Here is a 25,005-nt window from a genome sequence, read left to right on the forward strand (position 1 = left end):
ATGGATTCACAACCAGTTGCACACTTTGCCCAATCTCTCTCAATAGCATGGTTTTGCAAATATCACAATCAAAATATTGACAATGATACAGTCTACCGATTTTATTCAGATTTCTCCAGCTTTTCTTATACTCCTGTATGTGTGTGTGTGTGTGCATGCATGTGTGTGTGAAAATACAGAACATTTAGCAAATCTTTGTGTCATCTTTGCACAGGACCCACACTGATCTCTGAGTGTTTCAATTTTAGTATGTATGCTGCTGGTGGGAGTACCCTGTTGCCTTTACCACATCATATGGGCCAAAAAAAATTCACTTGGGTCAACCAGGGGTTTCCTGGCAGGGTTGTGAGCAGGTGGCCTAGTCTGGGAGGCTTTCTAAAAGCCTAAAGCTGTCAGCAGACAGATGCGGCCTTGTGTCTCCATCAGAATGGATGGGGATGTGAGGATCCGGCCAGGCCCAGGTAGGTCTACCTGGTAATCGACAGTTGGAACATTCCCAGACCTTTCTGAGCAACTCTGGGTATAAATTTTCCTCTATTTCTCAGGAGCAATTAAGAATTCCAGCATCAAGTATGGTGATAAGTCTGGGAACTGATACATAGCATACCCATACAAATTATTAAATAATTTAAAGCTAATATCTGTTGTGTTATATAGCATAATTGATACATTTTAAAATATAAGACTATAGTTTAACTAAAATAAACAAGGCACTCTAAGTCATACCATGTATTGCAATTATGTAGTTTACAAGGTCTTTCAGAGTAGATGAAACCTAGCTTTAAAAGAGTGTTAGGAGCTAAGGAAGTGTTTCCAGATAACAACTGGAATCAACAAAAGAAAAAAGGTGTCTTATACAAGTAAATGTTTTCAAAGAGTAAGCTTGCAAACACTAAAGTATATACAATTGTATAGTTTCATATTTTAGCCAAAGGAGTGAAATCCTTGAGCAAGGTGAGAAATAAAAGAATGTTTAAGCACAGTAGCAGATAATTATGTTTTCTAAAGACAATATATGTATGTGTAAGTGATATTTGCTAATATTAAAAATCTTGGTTTATCATATTGGAGAGCAAGGGAAATGAAAAGTTTGTACATCAAGATTATTTCAAACTAAAGTTGAACCAGGTGCCGTGACTCACACCTGTAATCCCGGCATTTGGGGATGCTGAGGCAGGTGGACTGCTTGACCCTAGGAGTTTGAGACCAGCCTGGGCAACACGGTAAAACCCTGTCTCTACAAAAAATACAAAAATTAACTAAGCCTGGTGTTGTGCACCTGTAGTCTCAGCTACATGGGAGGCCGAGGTGAGAGGATCACTTGAGCCCAGGAGGTCAAGACTGAAGTGAGCTGTGATAGTACCACTGCACTACAGCCTGGGCAACAGAGTGAGATTCTGTCTAAAAAGAAAATTTTTTAAAAACCCACTGAAATTAAGGAATTTCTATTGTCTGAAAGAAACAATAAATAGCATCTTCTATGTAGAATTTTTACTGGTGAAGGTCCCAGCTAGCCAGGTTAGTAAAATGCAGTCGTGTATCACTTAAGGATGGGGATTTATTCTGAGAAATGCATTCTTTGGCAGTTTTGCCATTGTATGAACATCATAGAGTGTTCTAGGCTGTACAGCTGACTACACACCTAGGCAATATGGTATAGCCTGTTGCACCTATGCTATAAACCAGAACAGCATGGGACCATACTGAATACTGCAGGCAATTGTGACATAGCGGGTATTTGTGTATCTAAATGTAGAAAAGATACAGCAGAAATACAATATTATCTTATTGAACCATCAATATATATTGTCTGTCATTGGATGTATGGCACATTGCTGTATGTGCAAGTATAGTTTTTGCGACTGTGAAGTTTGTATCCATCTCATTGGAAGATAGTATATCAAAATGAGGACTGGACTGGGAGAGTTTGTAAATTCTTTTTTTTCCTTTCTTTTTTTTTTTTTTTGAGACGGAGTTTCACTCTTGTTACCTAGGCTGGAGTGCAATGGCGCGATCTCGGCTCACCGCAATCTCCGCCTCCTGGGTTCAAGCAATTCTCCTGCCTCAGCCTCCCGAGTAGGTGGGACTACAGGCGCGTGCCACCATGCCCAGCTAATTTTTGTATTTTTAGTAGAGACGGGGTTTCACCATGTTGACTAGGATGGTCTCATCTCTTGACCTCGTGATCCACCCGCCTGGGCCTCCCAAAGTGCTGGGATTACAGGCGTTAGCCACCGCGCCCAGTCAGTAAATTTTTTTTTTTTTTTTGGTGACCGAGTTTCACTCTTGTTACCCAGCCTGGAGTGCAATGGCGGGATCTCGCTCACTGCAACCTCCGCCGCCTGGGTGCTGGCAATTCTCCTGCCTCAGCCTCCCGAGTAGCTGGGACTACAGGCGCGTGCCACCATGCCCAGCTAATTTTTGTATTTCTAGTAGACACGGGGTTTCACCATGTTGACCAGGATGGTCTCATCTCTTGACCTTGTGAACCACCCGCCTGAGCCTCCCAAAGTGCTGGGATTACAGGCGTGAGCCACCGTGCCCGGCCCCGTAAATTATTTTCAGTGCTAATTGCTTATTTTTGTGATACGGTCAGGTTGTATGTTGCAAAAGTAATTCTACTAGATTGTGAGTTCCCTGAGAGCTAAGAGCAGGAACTGCATTGTTTACCTGGTTGAAACGTGAAGTAGATACTTCAAGTAGATACTTTCCTGCTCTTAGCTCTCGTGGAACTCACAACTGCTCGGCCTTTCAAAGTGCTGGGATCATAGACGTGAGCCACTGCGTCCGGCTCCGTAAATTATTTTTAATGCTAATTGCTTCTTTATGTGATATTGTCAGGATGTATGTTGCTAATTCTACTAGATTGTGAGTTCCATAAGAGCTAAGAGCAGGAAAGTATCTACTTGAAGTATCTACTTCACGTTTCAGCCAGGTAAACAATGCAGTTCCTGCTCTTAGCTCTCGTGGAACTCACAATCTAGTAGAATTATTTTTACAACATACAACCTGACCATATCACATAAATAAGCAATTAGCATTGAAAATAATTTACCGGGCCGGGCGCGGTGGCTCACGCCTGTAATCCCAGCACTTTGGGAGGCCCAGGCGGGTGGATCACGAGGTCAAGAGATGAGACCATCCTGGTCAACATGGTGAAACCCCGTCTCTACTAAAAATACAAAAATTAGCTGGGCATGGTGGCGCGTGCCTGTAGTCCCAGCTACTCCGGAGGCTGAGGCAGGAGAATTGCTTGAACCCAGGAGGCGGAGATTGCGGTGAGCCGAGATCGCGCCATTGCACTCCAGCCTGGGTAACAAGAGTGAAACTCGGTCTCAAACAAACAAATAAATAAATAAATAAATGGCTATTGGCTGGGTGTGGTGGCTCATGCCTGTAATCCCAACACTTTGGAAGGCCGAGGTGGACAGATCACGAGGTCAAGAGATCGAAACCATCCTGGCCAATATGGTGAAACCCCGTCTCTACTATAATACAAAAATTAGCTGGATGTGGTTGCGCGCACATACTAGCCTCCCAAATAGTGCCAAGTCTCAGCTACTTGAGAGGCTGAGGCAGAAGAATCACTTGAACCTGGGAGGCAGAGTTTGCAGTGAGCTGAGATCACACCACTGCACTCCAGCCTGGCGACAGAGTAGGACTCTATCTCAAATAAATAACAGCTATTGACTGAAATTAAACTGTATTTAAATGGACATATTACACTTCTGGGCCATTCATTCTTTTTTTCTAATGGAATCAGGAAATCAGGAACCATAACCAAGGTAGGGCTGTGCCATGTTAAAGCGCATGGAACCTTCCCCTGGGGGCCAAAAAAGAGTAGGGAAAAGCGCAAAGACAAAATCTTCCTCTCCTAAACAATGTAAGAATGTGGTCCACCTCATGCTCAGGTGGGACTTTATCATGAAGTTATTTATGAGGACTTACAGCTGCATCATTTACCCAAATACAAATTTACCTTCAGTGTAGGGAACTGAGGACAGGAATTCTGTTGATGCAGACTCTTGATAATGAGGCTGATACTTGGAGACTTTTTATCATGTTTGGAAGAACATTGTTTTACATTTATTCATTAATACTTTAGTTGGTGGTTTACCTTTAGCTGCAGGCTTATCTGATATTTGGAGGTATCTTCATAAATGATGGCTTTGGTTTTAGAAGAGTTACTCTGAAGCTACTATTTCTGGCAATAATCAAACAGCATGGTGATTTGTTTCATAAGGCCATTCCTAGAATATTATGGTAAAATCTTTGTATGGAAAAAATGCTTATTCTTCCGTCCTCTGTAGTGGAATATGAATCTAGTTTGTCTTCGAAATAAAATCAAGTCATTAAAATGTAGTTTTCTCAGAAGATGAATGGAGTAAAGCACTCTCTGTTTCAACCTGTTGGAAATCACTCATCCATCAGGAAACTGTTCCAACTGATTCTGACTCACATGAAGGAATTAAAATTAAAACAAGAGTTAATAATATTAATTTACCTTTTTAAAGAAACTTTCCCATGCTTTAGATAATAGCTGATAGACGTACAATATGTGTAGAATAGGCTGTTGTCCATACTGGTTTGGCCTGTTTCAAAGCCATATCTAATTTTGTTGCAAAATGGTCTGAATTCTTCAAAAATGTTGAGTTGTATAGTGCGGCGAAGTACTGAGCCATTTACTGAAAGGAATATACCCAAGAAATAATTTGAACTTATTGAGAGATGCATACTACTGACAGGTTCTCCAGATTTAACTATTAGCTCAGGAATAGAGAGGAGGGAAAGAGAGGAGTTAGGACTTTCAGAGTTGCTGCCAAGCCAGGCACGATCTGGTTGACTTACAACATAGGAGAGAATGGGCCAGTGAACTTCAAGGAAGAGGACTATGCATTTGATTCTACTAAGCAGTGCTTATCCTACTATGATAAGCATTGGAAATACAAACTTGAGTAAGACATGGTCTCTGATCTCCAGAAGTGCACAGTATTTTTAGGGAAGACAAGTGAAAATACTTAATAATGATGATAGTGTTGTAAATGCTCTGATGGAGTTATGTGCATGGCATGGAGAGGAGGGCCAGGTGATTGAGCCTGGGAGCACTGGGAAACACTTTCATTTTGTTTTGTTTTATTTTGTTTTTGTTTTTTTAGATGAGGTCTTGCTAGGTTGACTGGGCCGATCTCAAACTCCTGGATTCAAGCTTGCCTCCAACCTCGGCTTTTCAGAGTGCACAGGCGTTAGCCACTGTGCGTGGCCAACGGGAACACATGTTTGGGCAGCTGCTACTTGCATTGAATATTGAAGGAAGAATGGTACACAAAGGGAGATGGGGAATGTCAAGCAGAAGACTGTCAGGCAGGGTCTCTGCAGGGAGGTGATGAGCGAAAGACTGTCAGGCAGGGTCTCTGCAGGGAGGTGATGAGCGATAAGGCTGGGAAAGCAGCAGGGACCAGAGGGAAATCTGAGTCACAAAAATCAGATCTGCATTTTAGCAAGTTCATGTTTTGCACTGTAGTAGAGAAAGGGCTGGAGTTGTCCAGGTTCAAAGCTGGGAGACAGGGAGCCTTGGGGAGAAATGACGAGATCCTGAGATAAGGCAGCAGTGGTGGGAACAGAATGGAAGGGAGGTAGTTGAGGTATGTTCAAAGTAGAATCAAAATGGACATGGTGACCAACTGGATGTGGGTGTGATCTGAGGAAGCAAAGTTTAGGATAATTCTGAGACTTCTAGGCTGACCCACTGAAGTAACATTATTCAACACCACAAGGAAACCAGGGGAATGAGAAGTTATATTGGTTTGCTTTGGAGTGGAAGGGTGGTAATATAAGAGGAATTAATGAATTAAAGTTTGGATATGCCTTAACTTTAATTTGATATGTGCATTTGATATAACCTTGGGTGACCCTCCAGTCAGTGGTTGAACATGTGTGTTTCTTAGTAACTGATAGACATCACAGACTCACATCGGTAAGAAAACAGCAAGCTTGATTGAATGGATATACCTGGAACACAGTACCCTACACTGGAGCAAGTCTCTCCCAGTGAAATGAGGATAAGAAGAACTTTGACCTTGTGGAATATGTTGTTAGGAATATATGTGATAAACAACTTAGGATACTTCCTAGAGAGTTTCATGTATAGTAGGAGCTTGATAAATATTATTGTTGAAATTTATTTCCAAGGTAAGATGCCGTTGGAGGAATCTTTGGAATCCAAGTTAAAAATAAATAGGGCTGGATGCAATGGCTCACACCTGTAATCCCAGCACTTTGGAAGGCAAAGGCAGGAGGCTCTCTTGAGCCCAGGAATTCAAGACCAGCCTGGGTGATATAGTGAGACCTTGTCTCTATGAAAAACAAACAAAATTAACCAGATGTGGCGGTGTGCACCTATAGTCCCTGCTGCTTGAGAGGCTGAGGTGGGAGGATTGCTTGAGCCCATGAGTTTGAGGCTGCAGTGAGCCACACTTGTGCCACCACACTCCAGCCTGGGTGACAGAGTGAAACTATCTTTAAAAATAATAATAACAATAAAATAAGTAATTAAAAAAATACAAACCAGCAAACACTAATCCTTTCTAAGAATTATTGCACTCTGGAGGGCAGATCTGAATGAAGCTCCCAGAGATGGCTGAAGGTCCTGTGGAGACCAGCCTGGCCCTGGGCAGGACCAGGCAAGATCAACGAGGAGGAGGTAATGGGACTGAACAGGGTTGAAGCCATGCAGTTGGCTCCATGGAGTTGAAGACTCCATGAAGATCTAGACTAATTTTTTTTTTTACATGAGGGGTACAGTGGTTCTAGGAATTTAAGTGAGAACAGGGTTAATGAAGGAGTGCAGGGTGGGAGAGCTGAGTGAAGGGATCCGAGAGGGCCTGACTTATGAACCGCTGCATCGCATGGCTCACTTGCCTTCCCCTGTATCTACTTAGCAAAGGACCCTACCCCAGGCCTCCAGGGCCAAGGTCATTTCTGTATAGTCATGGGCCCTGGAGGGCCTGTAAGGGAGACAGTCTTAAGAGATTGCATTAACAGTCATGCTTGGCAAGTATCATTATCCTATCCCGAGCCTGATCTGAAGGGGTACGTGCTCATAGGCAGCTGCTGCCCGAGATTACAGCAGCTCTTCAATCCCCAGATCCCTGCTCTCCTATATTTGTTTTCCCAGGGCTTCCTGTCCTTTGACAGCAGTGAGATGCAGAATGACTTATTGAATTATTCTCCTGATAGTTTCCAACTTTTCCAAATGACAGTGGGGCATGGGGCTTGGGAATGGGAATGAGGCCCTAGGGATAGCATGCTTAGGAAAATGCTCCCAGCCTGATGTAATTCAGGGGTGACAATGGCATTTGATCATCAAGACTGATGTAAAGGATGACTAGCAGTGAGTTGGGAGTGACTCACACTGGGGCTGGGTTTCTGATTCTGCCTAATCCAGGCAGAGCAGAAGCAATAATGGGCTGGTGGAGGGCCTCCAGGGCTCCACTTAGGTCCCAGAAAAATGGCTCCAGATTGTTGGTTCACATTCTAAGGAGAAGTTTGGGGACCATAGGATAGAGAGAGTGGCAGGAGATGCCATGGCACCCACTCCGATGCCTGCCCTGCCATCTCCCCAGGTGACGTCTCTGGGGCATCTTGGCAAGTATAATTATCCTATCCCGAGCCTTCCCTCCCCAGAACTGTAGTTCAGCTGAGGGCATGTGGAGGCCAAAAGACTTCTTAGAGTGTTACTTTCCTTGAAGATCTCTGCTGAGCGAACTGGAGGAGCTGGGTATTCACTGAGGTAACTGCACAGTCAAAGGATCATCCTGGTGGAGAGGTGTGGAAAGGTGGGGAAAAAGCGTATAGCGTTTTCCTTGGAAATGTATGGACGTGTCTTAGAGGAAATACTCCAATTCTGGAACCTTGAGCCCTCCAGGAAATGTTGGAATACTGGGTTAGTCATCCCCAAGGAAGACTAAGAATTCTGGGATCACCCATCTCCTTTAATTCCCACAACAATTCTACATAATATTAAGGAACACAGGCCAGTAACCCTCCAAGCAATGGATGTGGTAGCAAAGTATGACCTCATGGTGAAGAGGAGGTTGGTTCAAAACCTAAGAATTTAATTTATTGTTTCAAAGTGTTCTCCACTCAGTGTTATTAAGGTATATGTAACTGACACATAAAAATTGTGGCTGGGCACGGTGGCTCATGCCTGTAATCCCAGCACTTTGGGAGGCCAAGGCGGGTGGATCATGAGGTCAAGAGCTCAAGACCATCCTGGTCAACATGGTGAAACCCCGTCTCTACTAAGAATACAAAAATTAGCTGGGCATGGTGGCGTGTGCCTGTAAGCCCAGCTTCTCAGGAGGCTGAGGCAGGAGAATTGCTTGAACTCAGGAGGCGGATGTTGCGGTGAGCCGAGATCGCACCATTGCACTCCAGCCTGGGTAACAAGAGAGAAACTCCGTCTCAAAAAAAAAAATTGTATATGTCTACGATGCACAATGTGATGTTTCGGTCTATGTGTACATTGTGAAATGACTACATCAAACTGCATAACATACCCATTCATAGCACTTTGAAGGAACGAAACTCAGGTACAAAGGAGAGGTGCTGTTGAAGGGTAGGGCTGCTCTATCTAAGTAGTATGTCTGGGGGTGTCCTGGATCAGGGTCCTTTTGTGCTAGTAATAAACTCGCCCTTCTGGGGCTGCTCCACTTTCCCCACTTTTTTTTTCTGGGGCCTCCTTAAGAATTAGGACATGGCCACTTTCTTTGAATAGGCTTCTTACTTCAACTCTTTACGGACAAGGGCCTGTGCCGCCCCATGCCACCTCAGTGTCCCCACAGCACAGAGCTGAGTGCACACTGGCTGAGTGAGGAAATCCCCTTGGATTAATCTTGGTTCTAAGCATCATGGCTGAATCTCACATGTGTATGAATGACAGCATAGCTGAATAAGGATTTTTGTGCTACAACTGGAATCCCTGATTATGCAAATTCAGTATACTGAAATTCCTAGGACTTTTTATTAGATTTAAAAAAGTTATACAAGCTTAGAGTAAGAAATGAAACAGTGCAAGAGAGTTCATTGTGAAAAGTAAAATGCTCTGCCTCTGCTGAGAGACAGATACTGCAGCTCAGATACTACCACCATCAATAGTTTTCCGTAAGCATACCGTTTTGATGGTTTATGGAACTTACCGCTCAGGAAGCTTGACACTAGGGTTGATCTCAGAAAATCACTGTTGCAGATCATAGGCATGACCGTCTCACAAAGATATGGACACAGATATGATGACTGGAGATGTCCAGGGGGGCTCATGGGCTGCCTGTCCTTTTTGCTCTGTGCCCAAGTTGGGCTCAGAATAGCCTGGCATTGGCTGTGGGGAGAATACTGGCGGGGGTTAGCAAGACCCCAGTTCATACTGTCCTAAGCCACCTGAAAGCGTCTTTCAAGGAAACCAGACTCCAGAGGTTCTGAGGAAGGAAGGACTTTTGACTGTTTTTAGGTTTTCTAGTCCCAGAGTTTAGGGAGGAATGGTTTGGCTTTGGGCCATGTGCCCCTTTACTGAGAGGGAGGGGTTGTGCCCACAAGCCATTAAACTGGCTATAGGAGAAGAGAGCAAGGCCAGGAGCGAGAGGCCAGGAAGCTGTGGGGTTGTAGGCCATCCCAGCAGAGGGCCTGGGTGTCAAAAGTGGTAGTGATGGTGGAGGCCGAGGTAGAAGAAAATCAGAGGACTACAAACCCCATGGCTGCTGGTGACCTGACCAAGCTCCTACGTTCTCCTCGTTCATTTGAGGCTCTGTTGCAGCAGATGATCGGCTGGTGTGAGAGAACTGCACCTGCCGTATCAGGCAAGCAAGGGCGAGTCTGAGCTATGTTGGCAGAAAACCCGAAGGCAGCAGCAGGTAGACTGGCTGAAGGCAGGCAGGCAGCTAGCTTGTCAATCAGATTTGTGTTTTTGAGGACTCCCAACTGGGGAGCCCTCCATGATAGATGAACTGAGAGAGGAATCTGGTAGCATCAGGCTACCAGAGGGTCCCGTTGGTGCTTGGATCTTCTTGCAGTTGGGTCTGAGGTGTGCTGGTAGAGGTGAGCTGGTCAGAAGGGTCTGTCGCAGAGCTAACCAATGCCTTCCCAGGAATGCAAACACAAGCGCCCCCCTGCAGGCAGGCAAGCAGGCAGGCAGGCAGGCAGGCAGGCAGGCAGGCAGGCAGGCAGGCAGGCAGGCACTTCTTTTACCACCAGGACCTCATAGAGGCTGACCTGGCTCTGTGAGGTAGGAAAATGGGTTGAACTTAGCACATAAGAGAGAAAGAGCTTAGGATGACCATCTGTCCTGTGACCCTGTCCCCAGACCACAGGTGGTGACAGGTGCTTCTATTCCAAGGCTGGGCCTCAGTGCAGGCTTGTGGTTTCTTGCCCAACTGTGGTGTCCTTCAACTAATGAAGGGGCTCTCCATCCTCTCTGCCTCTAGCAAGTGGAGACTCTGGGCCCTGGGAAAGATACAGGGGGAAAATGCCATCTATTATCTAAACATATTTCACTGGGACAGGTAAGGGCTCTTTATGTCATCTGACCCCCTTCCCCATTTACTGGCCTTGTACCCAAAGTTGGACATGCTGTAGAGAGAGGGAGGCTGAGGGGCAGACTCAGGAGAGAAACCTGCCAAGGGGACCCAGACAACCAGGCTGACCAGAGCAATGCTTGGCCTGATTCACGGCCCATGTCTTATATCTTAGGTGTGTTGAATCATCTCTGTTGAATCTTACTTAAAGAAAACAAACAAACAAACAAACAATAACTGTTTCCTATGACAGAAGGAGCCTCAGGTTTGTTATTTTCTTTCTTTTTTTTTTTTTTAAATTTTTTATTGGATTTTAGGTTTTGGGGTACATGAGCAGAGCATGTAAGACAGTTGCGTAGGTACACACATGGCAGTGTGCTTTTCTTTCCTTCTCCCCTTCACCCACATTTGGCATTTCTCCCCAGGCTATCCCTCCCCACCTCCCCCTCCCACTGGCCCTCCCCTTTTCCCCCCAATAGACCCCAGTGTTTAGTACTCCCCTTTCTGTGTCCATGTGTTCTCATTTTTCATCACCCACCTATGAGTGAGAATATGCGGTGTTTCATTTTCTGTTCTTGTGTCACTTTGCTGAGGATGATGTTCTCCAGATTCATCCATGTCCCTACAAACGACACAAACTCATCATTTCTGATTGCTGCATAATATTCCATGGTGTATATGTGCCACATTTTTCCAATCCAGTCTATTATCAATGGGCATTTTTGTTGATTCCAGGTCTTTACTATTGTAAACAGTGCTGCAATGAACATTCGTGTACATGTGTCCTTATAGTAGAACGATTTATAGTCTTTTGGATATATACCCAGTAATGGGATTGCTGGGTCAAATGGAATTTCTATTTCTAAGGCCTTGAGGAATCGCCACACTGTCTTCCACAATGGTTGAACTAATTTACACTCCCACCAACAGTGTAAAAGTGTTCCTTTTTCTCCACATCCTCTCCAGCATCTGTTGTCTCCAGATTTTTTAATGATCGCCATTCTAACTGGCGTGAGATGGTATCTCAATGTGGTTTTGATTTGCATCTCTCTGATGAGCAGTGACGATGAGCATTTTTTCATATGATTGTTGGCCTCATATATGTCTTCTTTCGTAAAGTGTCTGTTCATATCCTTTGCCCACTTTTGAATGGGCTTGTTTGTTTTTTTCCTGTAAATCCGTTTGAGTTCTTTGTAATTTCTGGATATCAGCCCTTTGTCAGATGGGTAGACTGCGAAAATTTTTTCCCATTCTGTTGGTTGCCGATCCACTCTAGTGACTGTTTCTTTTGCTGTGCAGAAGCTGTGGAGTTTCATTAGGTCCCATTTGTCTATTTTGGCTTTTGTTGCCAATGCTTTTGGTGTTTTGTTCATAAAGTCCTTGCCTACTCCTATGTCCTGGATAGTTTTGCCTAGATTTCCTTCTAGGGTTTTTATGGTGCCAGGTCTTATGTTTAAGTCTTTAATCCATCTGGAGTTAATTTTAGTGTAAGGTGTCAGGAAGGGGTCCAGTTTCTGCTTTCTGCACATGGCTAGCCAGTTTTCCCAACACCATTTGTTAAACAGGGAATCCTTTCCCCCTTGCTTGTTTTTGTCAGGTTTATCAAAGATTGTATAGTTGTAGATATGTTGTGTTGCCTCCGGTGCCTCTGTTTTGTTCCATTGGTCTATATCTCTGTTTTGGTACCGTGCTGTTTTGATTACTGTAGCCTTGTAGTATAGTTTGAAATCCGGTAGTGTGATGCCCTCCACTGTGTTCTTTTTGCTTAGAATTGACTTGGCTATGCGGGCTCTCTTTTGGTTCCATATGAAGTTCATGGTGGTTTTTTCCAGTTCTGTGAAGAAAGTCAGTGATAGCTTGATGGGGATAGCGTTGATTCTGTAAATTACTTTGGGCAGTATAGCCATTTTCACGATATTAATTCTTCCTAACCATGAACATGGAATGTTTCTCCATCTGTTTGTGTCCTCTCTGATTTCATTGAGCAGTGGTTTGTAGTTCTCCTTGAAGAGGTCCCTTACGTTCCTTGTGAGTTGTATTCCAAGGTATTTTATTCTTTTTGTAGCAATTGTGAATGGCAGTTCGTTCTTGATTTGGCTTTCTTTAAGTCTGTTATTGGTGTAGACGAATGCTTGTGATTTTTGCACATTGATTTTATATCCTGAGACTTTGCTGAAGTTGCTTATCAGTTTCAGGAGTTTTTGGGCTGAGGTGATGGGGTCTTCTAGGTATACTATCATGTCGTCTGCAAATAGAGACAATTTGGCTTCCACCTTTCCTATTTGAATACCCTTTATTTCTTTTTCTTGCCTGATTGCTCTGGCTAGAACTTCCAGAACTATATTGAATAGGAGTGGTGAAAGAGGGCATCCTTGTCTAGTGCCAGATTTCAAAGGGAATGCTTCCAGTTTTTGCCCATTCAGTATGATATTGGCTGTTGGTTTGTCATAAATAGCTTTTATTACTTTGAGATACATTCCATCGATACCGAGTTTATTGAGGGTTTTTAGCATAAAGGGCTGTTGAATTTTGTCAAATGCCTTCTCTGCGTCAATTGAGATAATCATGTGTTTTTTGTTTTTGGTTCTGTTTATGTGGTGAATTACGTTTATAGACTTGCGTATGTTGAACCAGCCTTGCATCCCCGGGATGAATCCTACTTGATCATGGTGAATAAGTTTTTTGATTTGCTGTTGCATTCGGCTTGCCAATATTTTATTGAAGATTTTTGCATCTATGTTCATCATGGATATTGGCCTGAAGTTTTCTTTTCTTGTTGGGTCTCTGCTGGGTTTTGGTATCAGGATGATGTTGGTCTCGTAAAATGATTTGGGAAGTATTCCCTCTTTTTGGATTGTTTAGGTTTGTTATTTTCAGTTAATGCAAAGTGAATAAGAGGGGCGAGGAGTTCAAGTTGATCATCCAGGAGGAAGGACTGAGGCAGACACCAGAGCGGGGCCTCATTCCCACAGTTAAGGGTGCAGCATCCTAGTCTTTAGGCAGAGAGTGCTTCCCATCATGGCCTGGGCCCCAGTACCCCTCACATGCTTGGTGCTTCTGGGGAGGCTTGGGAAGGGGTGTGGAGGCTTACTGTCTGATCTTGGGGAGCTCGTGTCCTGTTGAGATAGAGGACGTGCACACATCCGCCTGCACACCAGGAACTTCCAAACATGGCTGCTTAACAGACTCCAGAGACATTTCCAAGTGAGAAGTGCAAGAATATGGAAGCAGGGACTCAAGTAGGAACCATGGAGGTCAGGGCATCCATGAAGGAGTAGACCTGACGGAAGATTGAAGGAAAAGCACCACTTGTTTTGTATCCAAAACAAAGCCAGTGCCTGTGGTTTCTCGTGGTACTACTGGAGAAAAGGTCAGGGCTGAGCTCTTGGGCTCCCTAGGTGTGACGTTTTCAGGACTGAAACCTTTGCCTCCAACAGTCTCTTGGCGCCAGAGGCTGTTTTGTTCTTGCTTCCTTAGTTAAGCTGCAGTGGTAACATGCCAACACACAGGAAATCATGTCAGGAGGGCCGCTGCCACCTAGGAGGGACCCACCTGACTGCTGCAAACGGCGAGCTGGAAATCATTTACTCCATTATAACTTAAATGGCCACACAGGAAGTCCCGTTTATCTAAGGAAAGAGGAAAACCTGTGGGTTTTTTTTTTAATGTGTGTGTATGTGTTGCTAAAGTAGAAGTTTCAACAATCAAAACATACACAATAAACATTTTATTGGTTTGATTCATTTAGAGGCTTCTGGGGCTAGTTTTGAACATTAGGGAATAGAATCATTTGATCATTTGAATTTACCAAAAATGTGGATATTTCTAAAGTAGCAGAAATAAAGGACTTCAGTATTGGAAGGGGTCTCAGTTGCTCCCTCTCTATAGACCGGGAAGGGCATCAAGACAGATGGTGTGACTTGCCCAGAACCACTCAGCCAGGCACGAAGGGAAGCTGGGTCTGACTCACCACCACTCACAGCTGGTCTTTGCATTTCATAATGCTTTACTACTGACAAAGTTTTTCGTATGCCTTATCTCATTTGATTCATACATGTTATAGCTATGGATAACTAGTCCTTGATTCCTCCTCAAAACATCACAAGCATCCTGTTGTATTCAGATGAACCTAGCCTTTCCCTTCACCCATGTCCAACGTGTAAATGCTGCGCCATGCCCATTAAAGGCCTCCCTGGACTGACTGGTGACGTGAAGCAGACAATAGCAGTTACTGTGGATCACACATCTTCTGTGTGACAAGCACGCTATCAGCTATTTCATATTTATTATTTTATTTTCTCCTTACGGCATCACTAAGCACTGGTGATTATCATCCTTCCCTCTTTGCAGGGGCATGAATAAGGCTTAGAGGAGCGAAGTAACTTGCTCTTTAGGTTCTTGGAAACTGACTCTAAGTGAAACAATGTGCAGCAGGTCCTCGAATAATGTCATTTTGTTCAATGTTATTTGTTTTGTTTTACGTCATTTTGTTTAAAATGGTGGTTTCCAAGAACTTAACGACGACATTAATAGGTTCTTAGATGCCAATGTTATTTCCATGTCAGAAGTGCAAGAATATGAAGCAAAGACTCACTAAGGCACTGTGGGTGTTGGTGCATCATCCATGTATTTAATCCAATATATTCAAAATGTTATCATTTGAACATACAGTCAATATGGAAGTTGTTAATGAGATATTTTACATTGTTTATTATGTGCCATGTCTTTGAAATTTGGTGTGTGTTTTACACTTTACACTTCAATTCTGACAAGCCAATTTCCAATGCTCAATAGTTAAATGTGGCACATGATCACCATATAGGGCAGTGCCACTCTATAAGAAAAGAAAAGGGAAAATATTTCTGGAAGGATGGTTGTTGAGAGTTGATGCCATGGTTAGCTCTTAAGGAGTTGAAGTTATACTGGCATGGAATATTGAAAATATCAGTAAGAAGTTAAATGACATAGCAGTCATTATTCCTAAAATTATTGTTAATTTTGATTGACAAAAGTTAACAAAAGTTAAACGTTTCAAATGTCAAAGTAGTAGTGAGATACAATAAAGAGAGCCAGTTCTAAGTACAGAATTGCTGGATTCAGTTAAATCTCTGTTCTCTACCAATTGGGCCATGTTGAAGAGGCCATTTAAGTGCTTTTGGCCTCAGTTTCCTCCTTTACAACATGGGGATTACACTACCCACCTCAGATATGCAAACTTGTGAAATGTTACCATAATTGCCAAGGCGCACCTGTTTAGTTTTAAACATTTAAATCACTGTGCCTGAAACGGGGATTTACCCGCCCTTTGTGTAGGCTCCAGAAACGGGTCAGCCTGAGTCTCATAGCTAAGAACATGGATTTTGGTCATTTTCTCATAGTGAACACATTTCGCAGGTCCCTCAGGGAAGCACATTTTCCTATAACTCACCTTAATCTCAACTGAAGCCCTTGTTTCTTGTTTGGCATTGTGTCAGAAAACTTAAGCTCGTTTCTTTTAGGTAAACTTCAGCAATCCAGTAATATTGCAGTCATCTTATGTTTAAACTGAGCCAAGTCAGGATTCCCTTCTTTCCTTCCCTTTCTCCTTTGAGGACATCCGTGAAGTGGAGGGGTCTATATAGCCTGGAGCTATTGGTGAGGGGCGGTGGGTCCGTGGTGGTCTTGGGGAACGGCAGAGCTGTGTCTGGCCGGTCTGATGTCTGATGATTGATGGCCTTGCTCCCTGTGGTTCATGCTGCAGGACAGTTCACATCCTTCTTGTCCTGATGACTAGCTTTTAGGCCCATGGGCCTCTCTCTCTGCTGAGAAATGGAACAGAACAGCCTCCGTATCTTCTCATGCACTCTCCTGGGGCCACAGGGGACTCTGTATGTGTCTGTGCCCACATAGTATAATTCTGCCCAGACCTTTGCTGCTGTTTCTTGTTGTTCTGCTGTTTTTAGTCCCTGGAGGGCTTGGAGCTTCCTTGGGCTCCCTGTGGAAGCAAAGCAAAGTCCTCTAAATGTATCTGAGTTTTATCGTCCACCCCTCCCAGAGTTCAGTCCAGAGTAGCGGCAGCTTTGGACTCTCTCCTTCCTCCCAAAGCCTCTTCCTTTTCACCAAGGCAGCCTCTTCCTCTCTGTTGGAAAGGGCTATCTGGCTCTTGTACATAGAGTTGCAGTTTTGTGGGGTGTAGGCTGAGGGAAGGCAAACTATCACATGGAATAAAAATTACCCTGTGTCAAGGAACAACCAGAGTTGTACAGCTTTTAAATGGGAAAACCGATTTTATTCAGGACTCTGGCGAGAGGTGAAGCGAGACCTCAGTATAGAACTGGGCTTAGTTCTGAGTGCAGGGTGGGCACATGGGACTGTATAGCCTGGGAGCAGGGTGGGACCCATGGATGAAGAATTACTACAAAGGCATATCAGGGGTGAGTGGGTGTCCTGGCTAAACCCACTAACCACTCTTGCTGAAGAAAGTCCTGGCAATCAGACATCACTGGGAAATTGTAGGGGATAAAGAATCAGATCAGTTGGATATTGAGGGTAAGAAGATCTTGACAAACTGGCTTAGAAGGGTTTTTGGTAAAACTGGTTTTTATAAGAAAGTCTGCAAATAGGGCTAAGAGAAAGCTCAGGGACCTGACTGAGGTTTGGTCAGGCAGAGGCACTTTGTCATCTGTCACACTGTCACTGTCACCTGGCTTTCCTTTAGTCCCCAAGCATTTTTTTTTTTTTTTCTGGAGTTGTGTTGGGAGACCAGAGGAGCAGGGAGTTAGGGAGAGTAGTCAGACAGGGCCAGAGAAAATAAGGAAGTGTGTGTAGGGAAAAGCCTTAAATCCTCTAATTAATTTAATTTATTTATTTGAGACAAGGTCTCACTCTGTTGCCCAGGCTGAAGTGCAGTGGTGTGATCCCGGCTCACTGCAGCCTCGACCTCAGGGCTCAAACAATCTTGCCACCTCAGCCTTCTGAGTAGCTGGGACTTATAGATGTGTGCTTCCATGCCTGGCTAATTTTTGGATTTTTTGTAGAGATGAGGTTTCACCACATTGCCCAGGCTTGGTCTCGAACTCCTAAGCGATCCATCCACCTTGGCCTCTCAAAGTGCTGGGATTACAGGTGTGAGCCACGGTGCCTGGCCTAAATTCTCCAATTTTAAATGCTTCCCTGCTCACTGTTCCAGATTTGGGCTACTCATAAATCAGCCATTTCTCCCCATGGAGAGGTAGCCAATAGTAAGCAACAAGAGTGAGGGGCCTTTATATTGAAATAGAGGATAAGAGAAGATAGATGTTATGTTAGTTCCAGAGTGGTTTAAGAACTGTGAGTCTGTAAGCAAAGCAAAGCAAGGCTCCTAGGGGCTGAGAAACAATGTCTTTCCTGGGAAGTGTCTGCGTTCTGAGCCTTAAGCTGGGAACATCTCTAAAGGTGTTTGCCATGAAGGTTTTCATCACTAGGCAGGTGTGTTTTGGAGGCTCTATCAAACAGATCCTGTGTTTATTAGAAAGCCGTGGTTCATAAAGCCCCATGCTAATCCTGTAGGTAGCAGAGTGGCCCTGGCTTGACCCATGACTGACAGACGAGTGTGCTGGCCTCCCTCCAGGCAGGAGACTCTCTCCTGCCCACTACTGGGTGAATATCCACATTTCAAGGGAGATTCTGGGTTATAAATTTACCAGACTAGGTTCTGAGGTAGAGTTAAGCAAAACCAAACCAAACGGAATCAAGAAATAGAAAGGAGGCCGGGCGTGGTGGCTCAAGCCTGTAATCCCAGCACTTTGGGAGGCCAAGGCGGGTGGATCACGAGGTCAAGCAATCGAGACCATCCTGGTCAACATGGTGAAACCTGGTCTCTACTAAAAAAATACAAAAAATTAGCTGGGCATGGTGGCGCGTGCCTGTAATCCCAGCTACTCAGGAGGCTGAGGCAGGAGAATTGCCTGAACCCAGGAGGCGGAGGTTGTGGTGAGCCGAGATCGCGCCATTGCACTCCAGCCTGGGTAACAAGAGCGAAACTCCGTCTCAAAAAAAAAAAAAAAGAAATAGAAAGGAAAACAGGTGTTATAAAAGCAATTTGGCATTTGTTTGTGTTTCAGCTCTGTGTCGATTTGTTGCTTCCACAAATAGTGCCGATGTGCCCCAGGCACTGTTCTAAAACTGAAAATGTGTTATTAGATGTGCCCAGTCTGAGAGTATTAAACAATGATTTATTTGAAATTTACTATGATTCATATTTCTGGGGGTAAGATGCAGGATTTCTTTGGGGGGCCTAGGATGTGACATTCTAGAATTCTCAAAGAATCAACCCTGGTGGGACCAGGAAGAGCTGAGCTGTGGCCTCTGTGCATGTGTATTTACTGGAGATCATTGAGACAGGTGAGCCTGTGAGTGCACATTTCACCAAAGCCACAGCAGATGAGGAGGAGGCAGAAAGAGAGCTCTCTTCATTTCTGAGAATGTAATGGTAAAAATGGCATCATATCTACTTTACAATTGGAATTGGAAACCACAGCATTAAGTGTTTTCAATGAAATTTGGCAATTTGGATGTGGTCACTCCCACTCATGGAATTGGAAAACTTAGACTTAAACTTGAATCTCATCCTCTCAAGGTGCTCCTGGGCAAATCACTTAAGTTCCATCTTCTCCTCCTGCTCCTTCTCCTACTTCTGATATTTTTTTCTTTCCAAAATTCAAATGACACAGTACTTGTAGAAGAAAAGGTCCAAGTCTGCTTTTACAGCTCCCTTCATCCCCAAATGTACTCTCTGACCCCAAGATGACCATGTTATCATTTGATTGGTATCCTTCTAGCTTCAACCCATTTCTTTGCATGTGTATGTACATATGCAAAGGAGTCACAGTTAGCTGCATTAATTTCTTTTAAAATCATCTTTATTGAGGTGTAGTTTACATTTAACAACATACCCATTTAAGTGTACAGCTTGGTAAATCTTCATTGTAAACCAGAAATAAAATTCTAAGGCCCCCAACAATCTGAATGGACCCCTCCTCTTGGCCAAGGGCATTCCAAAGTTAACCTGAAAAAACTAGTTCAGGCCATGATGGAAGGGAAGGTTGGACATGCCCCTATATAACCTTCTCCCTTTTGGAATTCAGGAAAAGCTGACCCACATTAACATCAGCACAGACCTTAAGTCTGATAGACAACATTGACAATCTATTCTCTCTGAAGCTTACTACCTGGTGGCTTCATCTACAAGATAAAACCTTGGTTTCCACAATGGCTTATTATAACCCAGACATTCACTTCTATTGATAATTGTCTACCTGTAACCTGGAAGCTCCCTGCTTCAAGTTGCTCCATCTTTTCAGATTGAACCAATGTAAACCTTACATGTATTATGTCTCCCTAAAATGTATAAAAGCAAGCTCTACCCTGACCACCTTGCACACATGTTGTCAGGACCTGCTGAGGCTGTGTCACAGATGTGCCCTTAACCTTGGCAAAATAAACTGTCTAAATTGACTGAGACCTGTCTCAGATACTTTTGGGTTCATGTGACAAATATATAACTTGTGAAACTAATACACAAATCAAGTCATGGAATATTTCTGTCACCCCTCATCAACCCCCAAATTTTCTTATGCCTCTTTGTAGTCAACCTTCCACCCCATCCTCAGGCAACCACTGATCTACTTTTTGTCACTGCACCTGCAATTGACCCTTTCTGTGATTTCATATGAATGGAATCATGCACTGTGCAGTCTTTTGTCTCTGGTGTCTTTTGCTCAGCATAACGTTTTTGAGATTTGTCCATGTTTTTGTGTTTGTCAGTGGTTAATTTCTCTCCATTGCAGATTAGTTTTCTATTGTATATATGTACCACCATTTGTATATCCATTCCATTGCTGATGGACATTTGATTTGTTTCCAAATTTTGGCAACTATGAATAGAGCTACCATGAACGCTGAGGTACAAGTCTTTCTGTGGACTTACGTTTTCATTTCTTTGGAATGGAATTGTCATATCAATAAGTGTATGTTTAACTTTGTAAGAAGCTGCCAAAAAATTCTCTGCGAAGGTGATGCCACTTTGTTTTTCTACCAGCAATACAAGGGAATTTTAGTTGCTCCACAGCTTTGCTGAAACTTGTTTTCTTTAATTTAGACATTTAAGTGGGTGTACAGAGGAATCTCACCATGGTTCTAGTTTTCTTTGCCCTGATGACTAATGGTGTCGAACAACTTTTCATGTACTTTTTGACCATCTATATCTTCTTTTGTGAAGTGTCTGTTCAAATGTTTTGCCCATTTAAAACATTTGGGGTTTTGTCTTATTATTGTGTTGGGAGAGTTACGTATTTATTTATTTATAATTATATATTTATTGAGACAGAGTCTTGCTCTGTTGCCCAGGCTGGAGTGCAGTGGTGCAATCTCGGCTCACTGCAACCTCCAGCTCCGAGGTTCAAGTGATTCTCCTGCCTCAGCTTCCTGAGTAGCTGGGATTACAGGTGTGTGCCACCACACCCAGTGATTTTTTATATTTTCAGTAGAGATGGGGTTTCACCATGTTGGCCAGGCTGGTCTGAAACTCCTGACCTCAAGCAATCCACCCGCCTCTGCCTCCCAAATTACTGGGATTACAGGCGTGAGCCACTGCACCAGCCAATATTTATTTATTTTTTAATTTTGTATACAAGTTCTGGGTCAGATATAATAATACCTGGTCAGATGAGATAGATAGTGAGTGGGAAAATGCTCTGCAAATGGAGAATAATTTAAACATTATTTATTCATTAAGGGCAGAGGCTCTTCCTGTTTGGTCACAGAAGCAGTTTGCTTCTTCTGCCTTTTATAAAGTGGCACTGTCGAGCCACATGGGCTGTCTGTGTTGGCTGCTATTAGTTAATCAGAGAGGTTTTTTTCTTGCCTTGTCATTCTAATTTGTGACACACAATTAACCACAATATGTGTTTTCAGTTGTGACAGTGGCCTGGGAAACCAAGGGATGTTGTGAAGTGGATTTTCTTGATTTTGCAATAATTGTTTTGCTGCATCTTCTGTTAGACACAAATTCATGGAAGCAAAACATGGAAGCAAAAATACCCTGGAAATCTCCCCTTCTTTATGAAAATGATTTCTCTTAAATGTAATGTTTGCTTTTTCCCTTATTTTATTCCCTAATTTTAAAAGAAATTTAAGGTTTATTGAGAAAGCGAGCCCTGAAAACAGATGCATAGAGAGAAAATTCCACCACCGTCAGGTCCCCATTGTCTTCTCTCATAATTTCAGAGCTTTTTAGAAGTTTCTTTTCTGCTCTGATTTGCATGTTTGCGAGTGTTTCTCTTTTAAGTATTTGGATTTGGTCTCCAAATCCTCAGATATGGCAACAGAGCAGGGATCTACAAAGCCTGCGGGATGTATTGAGCCCAGTAGGGCTGGTCCTTGTATTTACAACAGAGGGTCCTTGAAGACATTCCACACACTATGCTAGAGGAGTGACCAAGCAAACATTAATGTGTCTCCATGGTGGGATATTTGGGATTAATCCCTGCTCTTAATTTCTTTCTTTTTTTCTTTCTTTTTTGGAGACAGAGTCTCACTTTGTCACCCAGGCTGGAGTGCGCTGGCAAAATCTCAGCTCACTGCAACCTCCACCTCCTGGGTTCAAGGGGTTCTCCTGCCTCAGCCTCCCAAGTAGCTGAGACTATAGACACACACCACTATGCTTGGCTATTTTTTTGTATTTTAGTAGAGACAGTGTTTCACTGTGTTGCCCAGGCTGGTCTTGAACTCCTGAGCTCAAGCAATCCACCCTCCTTGGCCTCCCAAGGTGCTGGGATCATAGGCATGAGCCACTGTGCCTGACCCTTTTAGTTTCTTTATTCAATTTTTATCTTTCACTTCAACAGTTTGATAAAAATGAGAATCTAATTATCTTAGTCCATTTTGTGCTTCTATAACAGAATACCTGAGATGGGGCAATTTATAAATAGAAATTTGTTTGGCTCACAGTTCTGGAGGCTGGAAAGTCCAAGATCAAGGAGCTGCATCCTGTGAGGTCCTTCTTGCTGCGTCATCTCATGGCAGAAGGTGGAAGGGCAAGAGCATGCACAAGAGGGCTGGAAGAGGGGCCAGAGGTCCTCCTTTTGTCAGGAACCTACTTCTATGATAATAGTATTAATCCATTTATGAGGGCAGAACCCGCATGACCTAATCACCTTTTAAAGGTCCCATCTCTTAACACTGTTGCATTGGGGATTCAATTTCCAACACATCAGATGAATTTGGGACACATTCAAGCCATAGCATTAGTGAACTTAATATGACAGCTAATTCTTTCTAAGTAAGCACGCCTAGCAAATTTTTGTTTGTTTTACATTTTCATGATTGCAGTCAGTGTTGGACTCTCTGCTCCTAACTTCACATTCCTCACAGGTTTGTTCCAATTCCATTTCCATCTTGTTTTGTTTTCTGCCTACTCTTCTGTCCTGGAGCAGATGCCATATTCCAGTTTATATGTAATAAAAGATCTATACCAGCTGCTTTGATTCTTCCTACTTAAAACCTCATAAAACTTCTATCTGGGCGCTGCACCTGCCCTGGGGTTCAGGTAGTCCTCATTTTCCTTGGCTCACAGCTCAGTCTCCTAACTTGTCTCCCAGCCCAGCCCTTCTCTGCCAGGACCCATCTTCCACATTGCCATGAATGGAAACATCACAAAATAAAAAACTTGAAGCAATGCTGCCATGCCTAAGGACCCTGACCTAGAGGGACTCTGACATTTGTGTCCAGAATGCTCTGTGACAGCTCCTCAGCTCCACCTCCAGTCCAACCTGGCACTGAGGCCTAGCCAGATGGAACCAATGTGTGTGCTCAGAATAGGCTGGCTTCTCCCTTGCCCTTGGGTATTTTCTCTGCCTAACATGGTCTCCTCTATTTCTCCCCTTTGCTGGCTTTCCCTAGATGTGAACGTCACAAGAACAGAGCCATGGTGGATGGGTTCCCCGTTGTATCTTCGGCATCCAGCTTAGCACCTGGCATGTGCTAAATGAAGACCATCTGGATGAAGCCACTGGAGGCCCAGGTGGCTGTCCTATAAACGATCTTAAGCACTTTACCCTCCCCCAGGTAGGGTCTAGAGATAGTTTTCTGTGGGTGTTTGCCCAGTTGTCAAGAGGCCCAAAGGCCACAGAACCTCAGCACAATAGTGGTAACTGTGCCATTCAGCTTCTGGGTCCTCAGACTCCAGCCTTCCTGTTGGATCTCTTGGATCTTGGAGTTTCTCTCTTCTTTCTCTTTCCTCCCACACCCAGAGAAGCTTACGTCTCTGTACCCAACAGGTGGCTGTGGGAACAGTGTATTGCCTGGTTCCTTTCACCTCCCATTAAGCTGACTCTCCCAGCTAAGTCATTACTTGGTGGGGGCAGGTTATCAGAGGTCCTGGTAACAAGGTAATATAAACCATTTGTAGAGAATTGGAAAGCATGGAAAAATGGAAGAAAATCATCACCAACTCCACCTTTCAAAGGCAACCACTCTTCACACATTTTTAGCCTGTTGTCTGACTTGTGTCAGCAAGTCATTTTGACAGGAATCCCCCGATTACAGCCTTGTCTTTATATTTTAACATTTCTTAGGTAAAAGTAGTCTTCATTGAGGTGATCTTCCTAAAAAGAATTATAAAATAATATTTTAAAAGGAAGATTGGAAAATGACAAAAGAGTCATTTTTATTCATATTGGAATTCGGCCTTGAGGCAAGCCACTGTGTAGAGGTGAGATCACACGTAAGGGATTAAGAAAATGAGGAGGTTGATGCTTGGAAAGAGGCCAGTTGGTGGCAGGTTTCCCAAGTGAGATCAAGGGATGAGTCGGCAGACAAGCAGTCAGCAAGTATCCTCCACGCCTAGACGTCTGGGTGGAGGTGAGACAGTGGAGCACTTCGAGAGCTGCCTGGCTAGGAGGAAAAGAGAAAGCTTTTCCCGGCAGTCAGTGGAGCAGGAAGGGCTGGCCTGCACGGTGCTATGATGAAATAGCAACCTCTAGAAACCTCTAGATTTCCCACAGTGACTTTCTGCACTGTCGTTAGAGTGCTGTGTGGGACTCTCCCAGCCACACGGTCCACTCTCTCTAACCAAGAGTGTGGTCTCCCCACCCCTGGGATCTTAGATTGTGTTGTACTCTCTACCTGTACTAAATCCATCAATCAATCGTTATCAAGCACCTACCACGTGCTACTCACTGAATGTAGTGCAGGGCACTCAGCAGAGGATTTGCATCTAAATCCTACTATGCATCTCCTCTTCCCTCTTGGGTTCCCCATAGAGGAAGCTGTACATAGTCAACTCTATATACCAAAGGGCTAACTTTGTACATGACTGGACAAGCATCCAATAGCATCCTAGTACAGGGCCTCTCTGGTATCTGGGTTGGGTGGGGCCCATGGTTGGGCTCAAGGCTGGAGAACAGTGTCACTCTAGTGTCCT

At 43.8% G+C, this 25,005-nt stretch overlaps 1 long non-coding RNA gene across 1 annotated transcript in view; it reads right to left on the reverse strand.

Moving 5' to 3' along the window:
- Positions 1–15,173: 15,173 nt before the first annotated feature.
- LOC144579256 (uncharacterized) overlaps positions 15,174–25,005 on the reverse strand; it is a 52,157-nt gene continuing 42,325 nt past the window's right edge. Inside the window, exon 2 of the long non-coding RNA XR_013526466.1 lies at positions 15,174–16,539. This is a non-coding gene — a long non-coding RNA (uncharacterized LOC144579256). The remainder of the gene's footprint in view (positions 16,540–25,005) is intronic.

This window comes from Callithrix jacchus, chromosome 14 (genome assembly GCF_049354715.1).
Source record: "Callithrix jacchus isolate 240 chromosome 14, calJac240_pri, whole genome shotgun sequence".
NCBI classification, from domain to species: Eukaryota; Metazoa; Chordata; class Mammalia; order Primates; family Cebidae; genus Callithrix; species Callithrix jacchus.